The sequence below is a fragment of the Vulpes vulpes genome, chromosome 12 (assembly GCF_048418805.1).
Source record: "Vulpes vulpes isolate BD-2025 chromosome 12, VulVul3, whole genome shotgun sequence".
Taxonomy (NCBI): domain Eukaryota; kingdom Metazoa; phylum Chordata; class Mammalia; order Carnivora; family Canidae; genus Vulpes; species Vulpes vulpes.
Window position 1 is genome coordinate 131760034 of NC_132791.1, and position 18780 is coordinate 131778813.

Sequence of the window (18780 nt, forward strand, 5' to 3'; positions counted from 1 at the left end):
GAAAGGCAGAGATATAGGCAGTGGGAGAAGCGGGCCTCATGCAGGAAGCCTGATGCAGGACTCAATCCTGGACCCCAGGATCACATCCTGAGCCAAAGGCAGACGCGTTGTCAACCACTGAGCCACCCAAGCGTCCCCGGTTTGTTTTTTTAAGAGAGAGAATATGAACGGGAATGAAGAGGAGGGACAGAGGGAAGGCAAGAGAGAGCATCTAAAGCAAGATGCACGCTTCAGCACAGAGCCTGACGTGGGGCTCCATCTCACCACCCTGAGATCATGACCTGAGCAGAAATCACAGGTCAGATGCTTAACCAACTGAGCCACCCAGGCATTCCTGATGATAGGCTTAGTTTTAAAAACCTATGGGCATAAATACACTGTGTTTTTTTGTTAATTCTTAAAGAGAGAAACTTGGGAGGGGGATAATCAGAATATTGTTGGAACTGAAGTCTCAAGATTGATAGCATCATCAAGGATGAGCCATAAGTGTGAAGCCTACATAGAAGATCTAACTGAATGAATTCTAGAGATACCAATATTTGAGGATTAAAAAAAAAAAAAGAGAGGCCATAAAAGTGACTAAGAATGGGAAGACAAGAGAAGTAGGAGGAAACCCAAGAGAGAATTATATTAAAGAAGCCAATGGAGAAAGTTGCCAACAATAATAAACACACTACTCAAGAAAGAGGAGGTCTAAAATCAATCCACTGGGTTCAGTAAAGGAAAGCCAAGAAGGCCCCAGGCATAACCAGTGTCAGAATAATGGAAAGGCAGGAGCCATTTAGGCAACACAGAGGTGACAAAAAGAAGGTAAGGGGAAAAAATACAAGTGGAAACTTTTTCTAAGGCCTGTAAATGGAAAAGTATAGTAGCCACACGTAGATGAAATTCCCATGGGTAGGGGATTCCCAGGTGGCTCAGCAGTTTAACACCTGCCTTTGACCCAGGGCGTGATCTTGGAGTCCTGGTATCGAGTCCCACATCGGGCTCCTTGTGTGGAGCCTGCTTCTCCCTCTGCCTCTGTCTCTTTCTCTCTCTCTCTCATGAATAAATAAATAAAATCTTAAAAAAAAAAAAAAATCCGGGCAGCCCTGGTGGCTCAGCAGTTTAGCGCCGCCTTCAGCCCAGGGTGTGATCCTGGAGACCGGGGATCGAGTCCCACATGGGGCTCCCGGCATGGAGGCTGTTTCTCCCTCAGCCTGTGTCTCTGCCTCTCTCTCTCTCTCTCTCTTTCTGATGAATAAATAAAACTTAAAAAAAAAAAAAATTCCCATGGGTGTTTAATGAGAAAGGCCAAAGAAAAATGTTTCAACATCCTACCAACATTCAAATGTTAACAGGGATACCTCCCAATACATTCAAATCTGGATGGACTACAAGACAAAACTAACCAATAAATTTAATGAAAAGAAAATATAGGATTGTTTTTCTTACATAATTTTGGGTTGGAGGCGGCCCTCCTAAGCTACCTCCAACAAGCAAAGCTCGACAGACTGTACTGCACCAAATATTTTAAACCCAGCACAACAGTAAAGCTTCGTACAAAGGAGACACTGTTTGCAACATAACAGGTAAGTCTACAAAAAATGAACAAAAAACAAACCAAGGACAAGGAAATGTCCTTAAGAATAACAATAGGTACAGGTACAAGTATGACAACAGGGAGAGGTATAAATGATGGACAATAATGCATGAGCAGACTTTTACGATAGGTCATTACTGAGAGATAAGAGTAAAAGAGAATGGGAATAGGGGCTGCATATGAAAAATAAGAACTATACTTCTGAATTTGAATCCAAGTTTCAGTATGAATTCATGATAAAGCTTTAAAAAATCTAAGCTCTGGGGATGCCTGAGTGGCTCAGGAGTTGAGCATCTGCCTTTGGCTCAGGGTGGGAACTCGGGGTCCTGGGATCAAGTCCCGCCATCGGGCTCCCCACAGGGAGCTTGCTACTCCCTCTGCCTATGTCTCTGCTTCTCTCTGTGTCTCTCATGAACAAATAAATAAAATCTTAAAAAAAAAAAAAATTCTGTGCTCTGTCCACAGAAAGGTCTAGGAACAATGACCAGCCCTGTAGAAACAAGCATCACTAGTGCCCAGAATATGGCTCCAGATAGGATTTACTACTTACGGGGACCAGGGAATACTCAGAGAAATGGCTAAGTACAGGTCTCTGAAAGCACATGTCCTAGGCTCATGTCATACACGCCAAATCAAAAGGAAGCTGTCAAATAATACTATGGTCTTTTTCAAAGGACCCATCCAAGCTTTGTGCAGTGGCAGTATCATAGGCCAATGAGGTTTATCTGAGGTGTGATTATTGCTAATTGAAAAGGATTCATCCAACTTAGAGAGGTTCCCACTGGCCACATATGAGACAATATGAGTATCGATGCTAATAAACCATTTTGTTGTTTTGAAAACCAATTAAAAATGGCATAAGATTCAAGATTTATTCTTCCTTTTCTATACAAAATTATACTACCAAGTAATCAAATAGTAATTACAATTTGATCAAATGAGGTATCTCTCCATAGAAATAATCCAGTTAAAAAATGAAAAATGGACACATTGTCATACTGTCATTCTGGTCCAGGCATTTTAAAAAGGAAGACAGGGCAGCCCCGGTGGCACAGTGGTTTAGCACTGCCTGCAGCCCGGGGTGTGATCCTGGAGACCTGGGATCGAGACCCATGTCTGGCTCCCTGCATGGAGCCTGCTTCTCCCTCTGCCTGTGTCTCTGTCTCTCATGAATAAATAAATAAAATCCTTAAAAAAAATAAAAATAAAAAAAAAAGGAAGACAACCAGTCATTATGTATCTCCTGATAAACCACCATTCAGGAAGTGATTGATCTCACCTGGCTCACAAACCTGAGCCTGTCCATGCCCCCAGACACAATTACCAATTTCAGAAACACACAGAGAAATGCGGTTACGCACAGCACGGGACACACACCATCAGCAAAGACCCCACTGCAGGGAAATTTTAAAAGGCAGGGCCTGGAAAAGCTTCAATAAACATACCACATGGGGAACAGAAGAGAGAACTAAACTCAAGAGTTTAAAAAATATATATATGACACATGCAAAAAACTGAAGGCTAAATAGATATTAGGTAATATTAAGTTATTAATATAACATTTATGATATTAACCAATTATTAGCTTTTAAAAATGTGGTGATGGTAACAGGCTGGTCTTTTATCCCCATTTTTTAGAGACATATACTGAAATGTTTACAGGCAAATGAAGAATGATACATGACTCTGTGATGGGCTTCAAAATCATATGGGATGGTAAAACTGCTCACAACCTACTAATTCCTGAGGCTAGGTGAGTACATGGAGAGTCAGGTACCAATCAGTCTACTCTGGTGTTACTATATGCCTAAAATTTTTCTCAAATAGTTAGAAAAATGCTTTAAAGGCACTCTAATGTCTCTAAAAATAATGCTTTACAATTTTTTATCAATTACATGAAAACACGCTATCATTGAGCCTCAGAAAAAATATGAGGTCTTAGAACAACAACATTCAAAGACCTAACTATGTATCATTTTATACTTTACTCTTAAGGAAATAAGCTACTTTAACTATAAATACACGTTGCCAAAACCAATAGTTGATTAAGTCTAACTGCTACAAAGCCAAATACAAACTGATATTTATAGCCAAGCAGTGATCTTCCTTTGTGTCTGGGTGGCTGTGGCCTCCTGGTCCAGGGAATGTGCATTCCTGTCCAGTGTGTTACTATAACACATAACTGGCTCGAAGGTGCAATTCTGTAAGTGATTATTTTTACACTGGCTTATTTTTGAACTTTCGAAATAACAAACAGAACCTTTTATCCAGATACCATCTAATGACTCCTCCTAAGTATCGAGGTGGTTTATTAAAATAATTTTGACCTTATTGTAAGAATTACCATACTAATTTAAAACATTTAAGTCACCACAAACCAAGTCACCCAAATAAATAGAGAAAACATTTGTTTCCTCCAAGCTTCCATTAGTTCATCAATATGATACAGTATTATGTCAGTCAGACCTGGGTGTGAATGCCAACTCACTCCCTGGCCTTGTAATGATGAACGAGTTGTTTCTTGCTCCTTTCTTTCTCTCTCTCTCTCATATTCATTCCTTCTGAGTCTCATCCCCCTCTTTGGTAAAGTATGGTAAAACCTACAACAGCTCTTCCTTTAAAACTGCTCACTGGGCTACAGGTTACCAAAAGAATAATCAATGTTCTTTAGAATTTTGAAGTCTGGGGAAATACTACCTACCCTACATCTAACACATCACACTCAACTATTTAGTTCCAGTAGGAGCTGTCCAACAAAGACCCACATGCAGGGTCATAAGAATGAGTGAATGAATACAGACTCAAGCCAGAAGAATGAGATCTTCTGGATGATTTTTCAAACTGGCATTAAAGAAAGGAAGTCCCAACTCCATGGGGAAGCTGTGCCATGAAGCATGGCAGCTGTTCAAATCTCAAGGAGAACGGTGGTATGAGAAAATGAAGCCAAAATTGAGATAAATGAAAAAAGTAAGCAACAGCAAGAGAGGTTCTAACAGAACTCTAGCTCCTGACACCTGGTACACTCTTGCCCTTCCATAAATCTGGAGGAGCCGAATGTCCTTTGTTTTTGGTTGTTTTTTTTTTTTTTTTTTTTTTTTTAAGATTTTATTTATATGAGAGAGAGAGAGAGAGGCAGAGAGGCATAGATACAGGCAGAGGAGGGAGAAGCAGGCTCCACGCAGGGAGCCCAATGCGGGACTCAATCCCGGGACTCCAGGATCACGCCCTGGGCAAAGGCGGTGCTAAACTGCTGAGCCACACCCAGGGATCCCCCAAATGTCCTTTTGTATCCATACTTCATTCTAGCTCAACTCCTATCCCTTCCAACTAAGGGTACTTATTTCTCCTTTCGAAGAATAGTATTTTCTAAGCTCACATCCAGTTGGACTCTGCTGGCTTCTGCCCTCTCCCCCCCCTGAATAGGGCACAACCAAGGTCCTCAACTTTCCTTCCAGCTTCAAACACATCACTGGGAATACAGAAGTTAAAGGCTGTTCGCAGCGACTGCAGCAGTGGCAGTGGCAGCACACAATCCCAGCCCAGCCACCCATCCACCCAGGGCAGGTGAACAGGGAAAGTCTGTTCCTACTGCCAGGAATGCAGGTGAGAGTCAATCACTTTACTACATCCTACATCCTGATTTTCTTAAGTATTGCTCAAATTAAATTAAGGTTTCTGGGTATAAAATTCTCAAAACCAGGTTCTGTTTTATTCAGTATCTAGCAGACCTTATCTCCTTATCTACCTTTTTTTGTACAATGAAACTAGGTTAAATTACTCTAATTTATCAATACCTGGAATTTGCTTTGTATTCACCTACACCTGTGGTCTCAACAACCTCCAAGTGAAGCTGACCGCTCCCTACCATCCCTGTTACTGTCAACAGGAGACTCACAGTAAAAAAAATCTCACAGCACAATAATGAGGTTTTTGAATCTCTATGCCAATTCAGTTCAAGTTGACTTAAGCCATCTAATAACACATATAAAAATCCAGGAAGACTCAAATAAAGAGTCTCAAAGAAAATACTGCAATATATCTTTAAAAAAAAAAAAAAAAAGACCTGAGGGGCACCAGGGTGGCATAGTCGGTGAAGTATTTGCCTTCAGCTGGAATCATCATCTCAGGGTCCTGGGATTGTTGCAGGACTCGGGCACCCTGCTCAGTGGGGAGTCTGCTTCTGCCCTCCACTTGTGTGCTCACTCGTGCTCTCTCAAATAAAAATAAAATTTTAAAAATTTTCAACGATTTGAAAGAAGGCATTATTTATAAAGCAACAGACACCTTCAAGGCAAGCAAGAAAAACTTAGAAAAGAAACAAAATAAGAAAAAACAGACAGGGATTACTGTCATATTAGAAAGGACAAATGTTTCTTAGCATCTCTAGTAAATAAATCATGGTCCTAATGTTAAGGAGGTAAACGATTATACACTTGAACGGAGTGAAGACAATAAAGGGAGATCTGGTATTCGCAAACGGATGAGAAAATAAAAAGGCCACAAATAAATAAAACTCTCCCATACTAACTAAATACACAGCCTGATAACACACCACACAGGCCAGGAAAACCATGGCACCAAACGCAGGCCACCAGAGCACGTGTGCGGTGACCGAGAAGCGGTGGGGTGGGCAAGGCAGGGGCAGGGCAAGGGCAAGGGCAGGGGCAGGGCAGGCCCGGGGCAGGGCAGGCCCAGTCATCTCTGCAGCACTCCCTTCAGGAGGGAGCAACCACATGTCTGAGGGACAGGGGAGCACCACAGATACGGAACCAGAAGAGGTGGCCAGGGAACGAGGGCAGTAAGTGTTCCCCAACACCAAGAGCTAAGAACTCCAGAAGTACATGGCACTGCCTGGAGTAACTGCTGGGAAATGAATCAAAATAAAGAATTATGCAACAGAAAAGCCAGACTAAAAAGACCAGCGTAGTCACTGACCCCATGTAAATACGTAACTCAAACTAAAGCACCATGATTGGTTCTAAACTTTTAAAATTAGGTTATAAACCCTGATCATGTAAAAATAAAACTTACACCCCCCCCAAAAAAAAAAAATCAGGAAAGGGAAGACAAGGAAGGAGGAGAACATGTGTATGTTTGTTCCTGGGCCAGGTGACCAAGAAATGAATGCCTTCTCTCACAACCACCCAGAGGCCTCCATAATCTCTCCTATCCACTCTCCAGCTCTTTCAGGAATCTGTCTATGGTTCAATCGGGTTTCCAATAACACCTTTTAGCTTGTTGTGTTTTGTTTCAGTCAAATGCAATCTAGTTAAGATTTTTAACTCGCATGCATATGATAACTCTGTGTTTCCACCTGCACATATGCATTCAAAGTGTCTAAAATGCTGTTTGTCAAATGTCAGTGATGGTTATTACTATGTGCGTGATAGGGTTCTTTCAACTTTATTCTTTAAGATTTTATTTATTTATTCATGAGAAACACACAGAGAGGCAGAGACATAGGCAGAGGGAGAAGCAGGCTCCCATGGGGAGTCTGATGAGCCAAAGGCAGATGCTCAACCACTGAACCACCCAGGCATCCCTCAACTTTATTTTTACTTCTATTTTCTTAATTATAAAAAAGGCCATTCATTCTAAAATAACACAGGAAAATAAAATGTAAGCAGTTAATCACTCTACCTTCTCATCCTCCCAAAATAAACACTGTTAACAGTTTGCTATACACATTCTGGTTTTGAACAACACCCCTTATGTACAGAAAATGGAATCACTTTATACCATGTGGTCATGTAGGTATGGCGTATACATTAGATACTTGGTTCCTCCTATTTTTTTTCCAGGTATAGATAATACTGCCATAGAGCATTCTTGTGCTGTCCTAGTACCTATGAGGAAGTATACCCCAAATCTAAACTCCTGTTAGTTGGGGCAGCCCAGGTGGCTCAGCAGTTTAGCACTGCCTTCAGCCCAGGGCCTGATCCTGGAAACCTGAGATCGAGTCCCACGTCAGGCTCTCTGCATGGAGCCTGCTTCTCCCTCCACCTGTGTCTCTGCCTCTCTTTTTCTCTGTGTTTCTCGTGAATAAATAAAATCTTTAAAAAAATTAAATTAAATAAATAAACTTCTATTAGTTGAACTATGGTCAAAGGAATATTCACATCAATCATAAAATGTTTATTTCAACTTATATCCCTAAAAACACTGTAGGTACCTATTTCCCTACAGCACTGCTAACACTGGGTATTATCCTTTTCCCACTGAGCACTAATAATTTATATTTTTTACATGCATTACCTATTTATATTTTTTGCCCCCTTTTTATTATATTAAGTGATTTAGGTTCTTACTGATTTGAGCCTTTTAAACATTATGGCTCTGGATAACTGCCATTTTGTTTTAAAATACTTTTTATTTGCTTTAGCTTTGCAAATTTTAGTGTTCTGCTAAGCAGAAGTTCAAGCAATGTAACTTAAAAAAAAGTCAATATTCTTCATGGTTCCTTCATTCATCATGCTTAGAAATACCCCCTCCCTCTGCTCCAGACTAAAAAATACTTGATTATCTTCTTCTAATGGTCTTTTTATCTTTTATTTCAATTACTGGCTAATAGTTTGTCAACAGTCAGGTTCCAAATCTGTAAAAGGAGGATAACAGTGTCTACTTCATGTCTGAAGAATATACTCACACGTGTACAGTGTCTAACCTACTGCTCAGCACGTTGGAAACACTAATAACTATCATGATCCTTTTATAATTTATGTAAACATAAAGATACGAATCCAGTTCCCATCTAACTATCTCAAATAGGACTAGTCAGGTGTTCCAGGGAATTTTATTAAATAATCCATCTTTTCCCCAAGATCTGGAAAGCCAATTATTAGTGGACCCTGGACGGGAAGGTGATCAAGCCCTAACTCACTACTAGGCTTTGGACTCGTCTGTAACAGCATTTCCTTATAAAGTTTTTCACTCCCCCTGAGTATCTACCCAGAAGCTGAAATAATCCGAACTGAGAGTCTTATTGTCATTTGTTATATGCATACATAAACTCCTAAGTTGGCTACAGAGCACCTAGAAAAGAGTCCAAATAAACTATTAAAAATTACACCCCTAAACTTCCCTAAATTCTCTATAATACTTGTTTTTATGACTGGGAAAAGCGTATTTTAGGCAAAGTGGGAAAAGGAAGAACTTAATGGTAGTGAGTCTTTTCAAAAATATGCAGGAGATAAAAGCAGACAGTGTGAGCGCACACGTGTGCTTTAAAATCTCTACTAGCGGGCAGCCCCGGTGGCGCAGCGGTTTAGCGCCACCTGCAGCCCAGGGTGTGATCCTGGAGACCTGGGATCGAGTCCCACATCAGGCTTGTTGCATGGAGCCTGCTTCTCCCTCTGCCTGTGTCTCTGCCTCTGTGTGTGTGTGTGTGTCTATATGAATAAATAAATAAAATCTTTAAAAAATATAAAATAAAATAAAATAAAATAAAATAAAATAATAAAATAAAATAAAATAAAATAAATAAAATCTCTACTAGCTTTTCTGGGCACCCGTAACGACCTAAGACAAGCATTCCACAAAGCCCAGATAAAATGTCTATGGAGAGTCGGACATGTAAACTATTTCCAATTGGGGAAAACAGCAGATCCCGAAAGAAAAAAAGGAATTCAACTATACTATAAAAATAAAAAGAAGTAAAAAGAAAGAAAGAAAGAAAGAAAGAAAGAAAGAAAGAAAGAAAGAAAGAAAGAAAGAAAGAAGAGGTACTAAGGCTCGAGGCAGGTGGTGCAGACCATCTGCAACAGAGCAGGTAGTTCTGAAGGCAACCAGGAAGGGGCTGGAACCAGAGCAAAGGAAGCTGTCTTTCCTCTGCTAACCAGTGTTTGGCTGAACTGCATTCCACTGCCTGTAAAAGGAAGAATGATGGGCAGCTGGGGTGGCTCAGCGATTTAGTGCCGCCTTCCACCCAGGGCCTGATCCTGGAGACCTGGAATCGAGTCCCATATCGGGCTCCCTGCATGGAGTCTGCTTCTCCCTCTGCCTGTGGCTCTGCGCCTCTTCTCTCTCTCTCTCTCTCTCTCTCTGTGTGTGTGTGTGTGTGTAATGAATAAATAAATCTTTTAAAAAAAAACAGGACGAATGAAACAATTTCACAAAAAAAAATGAGATGCAGTAACGCATCATCAGGTGAAGACTCAGTGAACACGTAACAGGCCCCACCCTGCCTCGCTCAACATTACAGAATGCTGTGGGATTCAGAGCCAAGGCCCCGATGGCTACAGCACCCAAACTCTCATCACTTAAGTTGGAAGCCAACCTCTACGCACACATCTGAGACACCAGCACACAAGAGAAGGCAACTCCCTTGCTGCGTCCCTATCACTCCCTACGTGTCACTCCATTAACAATCTGAATGACCAGCATGGTCAAATTTAGTTTTCAGTCATCAATGAAACCTTTGCACAAAGCCCACCCAGTGCTCAGAGGTACGCTGAAGCAGAATGTCCTCTCGTGATCTTCCTTATAAATGAAGAACTCGGAAGCAGGTATTTTTTAAACCAATCGTTTATACAGATGCAGAATGCATCTCAGAGTTAAAATATGTTAGTGTGGATATGTGTTAAATTCTACTTAGTAAAGTCCTTCCTTAAATCTGTTTTAAATTCACTACAGCTAAAAAAAAAAAAAAAAAAAAAAAAAAAAAATTCACTACAGTTCCAAACAATATTTTGCATTTTGATTTGGTAGGCAAAAAATATAACTTACTGTCAAATTATTAGTGAGGTGAGCTTTATTTTATACACAAATTACAAATAAATAACATGTTCTTGTCATTTATCTTTTTTATAAAGATGCTCGTTTTTCTTAACTCATTTATTAAGTAAAATTTCCAGAGGCATCTGGGTAGCTCAGTGGTTGAGCACCTGCCTTTGGCTCAGGTCATGATCCTGGGGTCCACTGGATTGAGTCCTCCCCCTCAGGGAGCCTGTTCTCCCTCTGCCTGTGTCTCTGCCTTTGTGTGTCTCTCATGAATAAATAAATAAAATCTTTAAAAAAAATAAAATTTTCTATTTTAAGTATTATATTCAAATAATCCGTCTTAGTCCTCGTTTCTAACTTTCAGTTGATTTTCCTGGAATTTTAAAGGAGATCTGTCTTTGATAACGTATCATTTGGTTTTACTTTGTTTCCATTATTTCTCTCTTGCTTTTTGTCTCATTTTCCTATATCAGCTAGAACATTATTAAAAATACAAACAACAGTAGCGATGTACACCTTTTTATTATTCCTGATTTTTAAATATTACATATTAACTACTGCTGATTTTCAACAACTATTATTTACACATTAAAGCAGTTTCATTCTTTTCCTATGGCTCTAAATTGCTTTTTTTGTTGTTGCTGTTTGGTTTTTAAAATGTAGAGAATGAAAGTTGAATTTTTTAAAACTATTTTTCATTCATTCATTCATTCGTTTATTTATTTATGATAGACACACACAGAAAGAGAGAGAGAGGCAGAGACACAGGCGGAGGGAGAGGGAGGCTCCATGCCGGGAGCCCGACACAGGACTCGATCCCGGGACTCCAGGATCACGCCCTGGGCCAAAGGCAGGTGCCAAACCACTGAGCCACCCAGAAATCCCCTCAAACTATTTTTCAAACATATTTTCAAATAAAATATGCCTTTTGAAATATAATATATAATATATATAATATATACATTATGTTATTACTGACCCACAATCACATGGGACTGTTTCTCCTTTAATGTATTAATGTACAGTACCAGCAGGAACAGTACTGAATCACCTTCACATCCCTAAGTGGAATCCCACTGGTCATTTACTATTCTGCAGGCTTCAACTTGCTAAGATCTTACTGAGGATCTGGCATCTATACTGGGATTGGTCCAGAGTGCTTTTTTTTTTTTTTTAAAGATTTTATTTATTTATTCATGGGATACACACAGAGAGAGAGAGAGAGAGGCAGAGACAAGGCAGAGACAGAAGCAGGCTCCATGCACCGGGAGCCTGACGTGGGATTCGATCCCGGGTCTCCAGGATCGCGCCCTGGGCCAAAGGCAGGCGCCAAACCGCTGCGCCACCCAGGGATCCCTCTTTTTTAATAAATGTTTTTATTTGAGCGCAGTTGACAATGTTACATTAGTTTCAGTGTACAACACAATGATTCGGCCTCTCTATACCTCATTCTATGCTCACCACAGTGTAGCCAGCACCTGTCACCCTAAAGGCTGCTACAGTATCACTGACTATCTTCCTTGCACTGTGCCTTTTACTTTTGAGGCTTATTCCTTCTGTATCTGGATGCCTGGACCCCCCACGCCCCACCCATTCTGCCCACCCCTCCTCCACCCTCTGGTCCAGAGTGTTTCCACGCTGTCAGATTTGGATACCATGGTTATAATAGGCTCAAATGAAACAGGAAGCTTTATAATCTTCATAATAGTTATAATTCATGTCACATGAATAAGTGACATGAATATCAGAATAAACAGATCAATACAACATGCTAGACAAAAACAGGCTCTTTGGGAATTTATAGAATTGTCCATTGGGGAAGAGAGGAATAAGTCTAAGACTTATATCACATTATACATTTATATATAAGCTATAATAATTTTTAAATTATTTTAAAGTTTTTAATAATTTTCAAACTAAAATAATTTAGTTTTGATTTTTTTTATTCACTAGCGGGACTAAGCAAGACATGAAACTCAAAAGTCACACCAGTCAATTAACAGCTTTGTCTACACAGAAATGAATGACAGGAAAAAATTACTAGGGGCGCCTGGCTGACTCAGTCAGTGGAGCATTGCAACGCCTGATCTCAAGGTTGAGAGTTCAAGCCCCATGTTGGGGGTAGAGCTTACTTAAAAAAAGATTACTAACACATGATCGAGTTTTAACGTACTTCTGCTGCACGTGTTAGTGGATTCACGTAACAAATACCAAAAAAAGGCAACACACAAAGTAAAATCTAGGATGGGTGATACAAATCAAGATGCTGCATCACAAATGCATACTAAACACAATGCTGATTCCTGGTTCTACCACAATGTCCTCCTCCCTTGCAGCAGGGAGAAACAGGCGGGGCCAAGATTTCTTCCCAAGAGGAGAATCATAGGTGTGACAGGGTGGGGACAGCAGTAACATCACTATGTTAACATATTACTTATGTGTATTTTTTTTTACTTATATGTATTAATTCATTATGGCACGCCTCCCCCATCATCTTAAACTCCTCTTCAAACCTTTCCCTCAGTGGTACTGATAGATGATGTTCTTCTAATTACCATTCATTTTATTTGTAGGTGCTTTTTTCTTTTCTCATTATCATCACATCAACAAAAGGAGAGAACCCTGCTGCATGGCCAGAAATGGAGTGAGAGCAACACAACCTTTACCAGCAAGCACACAGTACAGTGATCTCCACATGAAGCCAAAGCGGCTTCTCAGAAACCGGGATGTCCTGTGAAAACACAGGTAAACATGAGCAAGGGGCCCAGAGGAGCACAGGCCCAAACAAAACCAAAGACAGGAGTCTGACTGTGATCACACTTCCCGCAACCACATATAAGACTGTTTCTATGCAAGAGAAATAAAAATGCAGGAGGTACAGATGGCTGTTCTGGAGAAGAGAGAAGACAAGCCCTCCATACAACAGATTTATAACCAGTCAGCACGGACGCCGCCAAGCACCATGTGGACACAACAACAGGCATTTGGTGTCGTGCAAGGTGGGAGGAGGTGAGAGGACAGGATTCAGTAGGAAAGTCAGGTTGCTGAGCAAGTCCTGGATGGTCTTGGAGACAGCGGACATTACATATCACCGGAAAACAGCCACTGCTGACAGTGAGGCTACTACACATCTTTTTAGTAAAGAGGATAATACTGGAAAGCAGCTCTGTAATCTCTAAAGCAGGCCCTTTCTTAGAAATGAAAGCCATCTTATATTTTCATTTCACAGAACAAGAAAAAAATGCCAGGCTAACTGCTCACACAGAAAAGCCGACAGGCTACCCTAAAGCCTCTGCTGCTGTGCTCAAAACACCACCCCTGAGGGGCGCCTGGGGGCTCCGTCACTTGAGCCACCGCCTCTTGATCTCTTTATTTCAGCTCAGGTGGCAGTCTCAGGGTCCTGACTCTTGATCTCTTGATCTCGGCTCAGGTCGCAGACTCAGGGTCCTGGGATGGGTACCTTGATGCCCCCCACCCCACTCTGTGCAGAGTCTGCTTGTCCCTCTCCCCCTACCCCTCTACCCGGATGCACATGCTCTCTCTCTAATAAATATATAGAATCTTAACAAAAAATACAGTACTTGAGAAAATGTTGCAAAATGGTTTTCTCTATATATAGCTTTTTAGTATTTTTGAAAAAAAATGGGAGGGACACTTTAAAAAGCAATATTAATATTTTTATAATCAGAAAATAAAGCTACTTTCATGGCAGGATGAGTACTGAGTCTACTTTCATCCTACTCGTTCTTTCTCTTCACAACCTCCCCCATTTCCTGAACCATGCAGGGTCAAGACTTACTCTCTGACCCCCCTTCCATGTACAACCAGTCCCTTCAACATAACTAAAGATCCTCTGGGGGCTCCATCAGGGAAGCACCTGCCTTCGGCTCCGGTCAAGATCTCTGGGTCCTGGGATCGAGTTGTGTGCGGGCGTCGGGCTCCCTGCTCAGCCAGGGGTCTGCTTCTCCTTCTCCCCCGGCCCCTCCTCCTGCTTCTGTGCTCTCTCCCAAATAAATAAATAAAATCTTAAAAAAAGAAGAAAAAAAGAGGAGCCTCTAGTCACCCTTGCTAGCTAGATGTTCCTTCCTTCCAAAATATCTCCACCATCTCTCTTCTTTCAGCATAGCCTAGGTTTGTTTGTTTGTTTATTTATTTATTTTGGATTTTATTTATTTATTCATGAGAGACAGAGAGGCAGAGACACAGGCAGAGGGAGAAGCAGGTTCCCTGTGGGGAGCCTGATGTGGGACTCCATCCCGGGACTCCAGGAACACGCCCTGGGCCGAAGGCAGGCACCCAACCACTAAGCCACCCAGGGATACCGATAGCCTAGGTTTAATCCTAAAATACGATAAAACTATCCCAACTGTTTTCCACCTATACTAAAGGCTGTCTTCTGTATTTACTGGAAAGATGGTTGAGGGTGTTATTTATTATACTCAAATAGTGTGTACCTTCCTTATGAGGGAAGGCATTCAAGAGAAATAATTTTCTGACCTCAGCAATGCATAGGCTTCTTCAGAGTATGTGGCTTATGTTTTTATCTTATCTATTCCATGAACTGCATCACTCATCCAATCTGCCTCTAAATTTTGGCTGCGAGAATACTGAACAGGCAGTTTATACCAGCAGTAAGTACACAGAATTGTTCGGTATGTATTTTTATTAAAAGATAATTCTAGTGAATACTTTATGCCTGTATCCATTTTCCCCTTTTGTTCTCTCTTCTAATAGCTGATGTCAATAGTTACCTAAAGGTATTCATTTATTCAAATTTTTACTTGAGTTATGTGCCAGACACTGGAGATACATACAGCAATGAGCAAAACAATCTTTGCTCCCTTTGACAGTCTGCAGATCATTTATTCTGGTTGGAAAAGACAAACAAATAATAAGGTATACCAGGAAGTGATGCTTTCTGTGAAGAAAAATAAAGCTGTGGAGAAGAAAACAGGACCAGGATGAGGCATAGTAGTGGGCATAGTTTACAAAACCTTCAAGTGGGAGCACTTGTACACATCTGGGCATTTCAAGAATCCCCATAAACCACCACAAAGCCCTTTTTGAATGAGAAAGAGAAAAAATGATAGTCCAACTCATCAAACCAAAAAATATTTAAACAGCACTTTATCTCCAATCTCTCCCACTCAAACACGTTTCTGGTGATGGTGAAGGTTGCACAATGTGAATGGATGTAATGCCACTAAATCGTATCCTTCAAAATGCCTCAGCCCTCACCTCTCCCCTGGTAGATCGCCAACTCCCTTAGACAGAGCCTCCCTCTGGAATCTAGCTCCATCGTACTCCCCGCCTGCCCTGTGGCTGGGCACACCACCTGGGTTTAGGAATTGCACTCCCCCCACCCTGCACCTCCCCTCCAGACTTCCATCCCTCAGGCTTCAGTGACTCTCTCCTTCATCCCGCCACTGCTCATTGCATTAATGGCTCTTTTTTTTTTTTTATTTTAATTCAATTTACCAACATATACTACATCATTAGTTTCAGATATAACGTTCAATAATTCATCAGTTCCATGTAACACCCAGTGCTCATCCCATCATGTGCCCTTCTTTTTTTTTTTTTTTTTTAAACATCAGTGATGATCTATGTTAGTTTCACAGCAGGGCTATGTTGATTTTCTTTTCTTTTTTTTTTTTAATTTTTATTTATTTATGTATGATAGTCACAGAGAGAGAGAGAGAGAGAGGCAGAGACACAGGCAGAGGGAGAAGCAGGCTCCATGCACCGGGAGCCCGATGTGGGATTCGATCCCGGGTCTCCAGGATCGCGCCCTGGGCCAAAGGCAGGCGCTAAACCGCTGCGCCACCCAGGGATCCCCTCATGTGCCCTTCTTAATGCCCATCACCCAGTTACCCTGTCCCCCCACCGACTCCCCTCCAACAACCCTCACTCAGTGTGTTTCCGAAATGGAAGTAAGGGTCTCTCATGGTTGGTCTGTCTCTGATGACTTCCCATTCAGTCTTCATTCCATTCCCCTATGAACCTCTGCACTGTTTCTTATATTCCTCCTATCAGTGAAACCATATGACAATGGTCTTTCTCTGATCAACTTATTTCACACAACATAATAGCCTCTAGTTCCATGCACGTCAATATAAATGGTAGGTATTCATCTTTCCTGATAGCTGATATTCTAGTGTATATCTACACCACATCTTTATCCATTCATCTGTTGAAGGACATATCAGCTCCTCCCACAATGTGGCTACTGTGGACACTGCTGCTGTGAACACTGGGGTGGCAGGTGCACCTTCAGATCACTACATCTGTATCTTTGGGCTCTTTAATGGCTTGTTTCCCTCCATCTCCCCTCCAAGATCTCGTCATCTGTCCTCTTCCTCTGTGCATTTGCACACAATAAAGGCTTCAAATTCTACCTTCTGTAGAGGATTACTTCCAAATTTACCTTTCTCAAGCTTCTAGCTTCAGAAAATCTTACCAGAGCTCAACCTGAACCCACGCGCTGTCCTAAACCATGCTTCCATTTGACTTTATGTCAGTCCCCTCCCCTGTCGCCCAGCCTTGCAGCAGGCTCCTGATGGCTAACCTCTCTCCAACCTGCCTCCACTGTCCTTCCAAGCAATCCAACCTGCAAACTGCCACCAGACTATTCTTCCTCAGACATAATTCTCGTCCTCTGTGATTCAACTTCAAAATAAAGTTTTCCATCATTTTATCTCTTCCTATACATCCTCTGCATCCCTGAACACCCTCACAGGGGTGCTCATACTGACAACTGCCGACTTCCTCCTAAACCTATCTGGCCCCCTCTCTTCATGCCAAACCAGGAATATAAGTTACCTTTCTCATTTGTGCTCCCCGCCGCTTTGTATTACTGAGTTTGCCACATTCTGGCCATATTAATTAATTTAGGTTTATTTTAATAATTCAATTATATTGTAAAATGCTCAAGGAGAGCCATTAATTTAGGGGAGAGGATATGCAAAAACTCACCTGATAGCTATAACACACAAACCCGTCGGTAGAAACCCTACACTTATCAGAACCACACTAAGCACAGATTCCATATAGCACTTGTTGATTTACAGAAAATGTATATTAAGTTCCTACCATTAGGGGATCCCTGGGTGGCGCAGCGGTTTGGCGCCTGCCTTTGGCCCAGGGCGCGATCCTGGAGACCCGGGATCAAATCCCACGTCGGGCTCCCGGTGCATGGAGCCTGCTTCTCCCTCTGCCTATGTCTCTGCCTCTCTCTCTCTCTCTCTGTGTGTGTGTGACTACCATAAATAAATTTTAAAAAAAAAAATTAAAAAAAAAAGTTCCTACCATTATTACAGTTTGCCAAAATCACACTGAAATCTAGGCAATTCAAATGGATGCACAATCACACTTGACTATAATTATGCATAGTGTGGGGTTTGAGAGCAGTAATCAGCAACAACCAGATCAGCTTATTCTGGGTTCAAACTAGCTTTAACTCTTTTCACAATATGACTCTGCTTTAACAGGTGTGCTTTCTAGCTCCTTTACTCTTAATCCTGGCAAAACCATTACAGATTTAGACTCCTAGCTGATGTCCAGAGCAATGTTCCCGACACAAGCACTCACGCTGTCTACTCTAGATGCAGCACCAGGCTATAAGCAATGCTGGCCTCCTGTCCCCAGCTCACGAGACACCCCTTAATACAGCATTCTTCCCTACCACATCCTGAGGAGCATACTTCTGTTTTCTGACTTCAGCTGCAATCACAACCACCTGATTATCCATACTCTTACACGCTGCCTTACATACCTCTTTAAACCACATGGATCACATACACATACTATCTATGTAAATATACAGCATAAGAGTAAAAAGGACAAACACTTGAAAGAAACCGAAAAAAATATTTTTTAAAATGAAACCCTTAAACTGAATTTTTTTCCTCAAATATGCAAAAAGTCCACCCAAAGAGATGTACAGATTCAACAAAAGCCTTATAAAAATCTTGAAAACAAACAAACAAAAAAAAACCCATCCTAATATTCATATAGAATGTCAAGGGACTCCAAAATAGCCAAAACAGTCTTGAAAAGAAACCAAGATGCAAGACTCCTATTTTCTGATTTCAAAGCCTCCTACAAAGCTACAACAATCAAAACAGTATAGTGGCATAAAAAGATCTATAGATCAGTGGATTAGAATAAAAGCCCAGAAATAAGCTCTCATGTATATGGTCACATGATTTTCATCACAGAAACCCGAGATCACTCAAAACCGGGAAAGGACCATGTCTTCAACAAAAGGTGCTGGGGAAGCTGGCTGTCCACATGCCAAAGAAGGGAGCGGACTCCTACACCATATTAGAAAGTCACTCACAATGAGTCAAAGACCTAAACATAAGAGCTACACCTAAAAAATTCTTCAAAGAAAACACAGGGGAAAGTCTTCAAGACATTAGATTTGGTAATGATTTTTTTTTTAAATATATGACACCAAAAGCACAGGCAGCATAGCG

General features: G+C 41.2%; 1 protein-coding gene and 1 pseudogene across 1 annotated transcript in view; one reads left to right on the forward strand and one right to left on the reverse strand.

Annotated features, from left to right (window-relative positions):
- UBE2G1 (ubiquitin conjugating enzyme E2 G1) overlaps positions 1-18780 on the reverse strand; it is a 101756-nt gene that overhangs the window by 36579 nt on the left and 46397 nt on the right. The window lies entirely within an intron of this gene.
- Positions 2267-2438, forward strand: LOC112925038 (U4 spliceosomal RNA; annotated as a pseudogene).